This window comes from Lolium perenne, chromosome 5 (assembly GCF_019359855.2).
Source record: "Lolium perenne isolate Kyuss_39 chromosome 5, Kyuss_2.0, whole genome shotgun sequence".
Classification (NCBI taxonomy): domain Eukaryota; kingdom Viridiplantae; phylum Streptophyta; class Magnoliopsida; order Poales; family Poaceae; genus Lolium; species Lolium perenne.
In genome coordinates, this window is record NC_067248.2 from 217,804,978 (window position 1) to 217,807,390 (window position 2,413).

At 39.8% G+C, this 2,413-nt stretch overlaps 1 long non-coding RNA gene across 1 annotated transcript; it reads right to left on the reverse strand.

The window, feature by feature from the left end:
• Positions 1-998: 998 nt before the first annotated feature.
• Positions 999-2,413, reverse strand: LOC127301943 (uncharacterized). Its single transcript, XR_007852522.2, has 4 exons — positions 2,123-2,413; positions 1,934-2,030; positions 1,498-1,720; positions 999-1,229 (listed from the first exon to the last, which is right to left on the reverse strand). It is a non-coding gene; the product is annotated as an uncharacterized lncRNA (long non-coding RNA).

The following is a 2,413-nucleotide window of genomic DNA, read 5'->3' on the forward strand; positions in this document are numbered from 1 at the left end:
ATATGCAGGCAAAAATTATCTGAATATTTTAACATTCTAATTTGTTTAAGTAAAGCGAGCATATGCACCTGACATCAAATTTGATTTTCGATTTAACTAACTATCTTTCTAAGATCAACTGACTGACCCAACAAAACATGTTTCAGCAAGGGGATAAGAAAAGATAAAATAAGCAACAGTACCTAAGCCCACGGGATCAATGAGTCATTGCTTACAAATCATTGTATAAATTACTTGTGATACATTATACTGAAATCTAAATTTTCTTATGGTACAGAAATACACATATATAAAAGTTACAGCTTGCAATGTACACCTGTCACCGAAATCAACCAAATTATTTAATCAAGATGTTCAAATGGAAGTGTGCATTATTTTAAAAGTGTGCCAATAAACGCTTTCAAAAGTTCACATTGAGTATATGTAGACAGTTGTTCTCCTCGCAAAGCTCTCCTCTTGGTCTCCATTTTAAGCATACCAAACTACGAAATATCATGACATATAAAAGCTTTTGAAGGAACCGAGCAACTAATTTCGCCTTGGTGTCAGTATTTGCAACCTCTAAATGCAAACCCCTGTTGTAGTCTAGAACAGAAATAAATGAATATGGACTCAAACAGATTGCCCAAAAAACATTCTGCAGCAAAAACGAAAGTAGTGCCACTTACAGAATCTGATAGGCTCAATCATACATAGATAATGCACACATGCTGTAACTCACCATACTTCAAGAGAATTAACCAACGCCCATGAAAACATAAGGGATAAGATTATTGAAGACGCTTTATTTATGATCCATCCAGAACCTTGAAAATTGTCTACATTCAATGGAAGAACATGGAATGTACAAAGTAATGCATCTACAAATTAAAGTTTGAACGTGGAAAATTCCGTCAAGCATGAATAAGGAAGAGATATTTGTGTGGTCTGGTATTTACTTACCATATGAAAGTAACTCGTTGGGAGAAAGTAAACAGAAATATAGCTTCCATGAGATGGAGAGTGGCAAGATGTAGATTTCAGCTTTGCAAATTGAAAAATATACGATACATGCAAGAGCAGAAAAGACTTGAAATCAAATTAAACAGTATTGAAGGTTTCCCTGAGAGGAATCTGAAATAAAAGTGGGAGAATAGTCATGCAATGACTGATCATAACATCTAACCAGCCCAGTCCTCCGCAACTGCGCAAAGGTTTAGTCTTGCTTGCGTATGAACATTCCCCGCAGTCTGCAGAATTAATAGAGGCGAATGAATTATTAAGAAAGTTGTAATGACGAATTGTCAATGGACTTGATTTATGATACTGTAGAGTCATGTGGATCGGATCAATGATCTGATATGCAAATAGAAGTAGAAGATAAAGAAAAACATGCATGTGCAGTGGCCTATAATCAAAACCCATTGCGTACTCACTTACTGAAACCAACTCGCTATTCAGCATATAGTGATATACAAATAGGTAAGAAGATGAACTGAATATAAAAAAGGCACGTACCAAGTGGTGGGCGTTTGACCATCGTGCAATGGAATTATTGCTACCAGCAAAGAAATTACCGGCCGGCCGGCGGCGACGGTTACCTTCGAGCTTCATGGCCGCATCAGAGGAGAACTTAAAAACAGTACCAGCAAAAGCACTGAATGATTTCCAATCTGAATATTGATTCAGCAAACAATTGATTTGATGTTCTGCCCCAGTAGATTCTCGCCACTCAAACCAACTATAAAAATCCGACCATAAACATCAGAACAACTTAGAAAAAAAACATGGAAGGATAACAAAATACATTTGACGATGGATTCATTCTCCTTGAAGTCAAAATAGAGATGACCATTCTGATGACCAGATCAATCTTCTCCAGCATGCAGTCCACCCTTTCCTGCACAACCCCAAATAAAATGGGGGAAATCAAGTCAAGGCCAGATAAACTCACCTTGGAATGGGGTTCCCTGTGATCTGCCGACTGGGCGTACTCTCCCCTGGCTTCCCTTTGTGACCTTGCAGCTCAAAGGGCAGATGAAGAGACAGCGCTGCAGGATGAGGAGAGAGTACATTAGATTTGGGCTATGAGAAGGGCGTCGCTTGGGTAGAATATGGGCGGCCGGGTGCTCGCCTTCCTTACCGATCAATCGATCATAGAGGAAAAAGCGGAAGTGGTGGGACGGTGAACTGCTCTCCTCCCTCACAGATTGAAGATGAGACAATTCTTTAGTGACCACGCAGATTGAAGATGAAAAGGCCCAAGTGGTGGGTCGACCGCTCGCCTTCCTCGGAGATCTTGTAGATTGAAGACTTGAAGAGGAATAAAGGCTGAATTGGTGAGGGATAGAATGGAATTATCAGTCCAGGCGTTTCTTTTCTCTGCGAGAAGGTCCAGGCGTGGCTCACCAGCGCAAAACAATGCCCATGTATA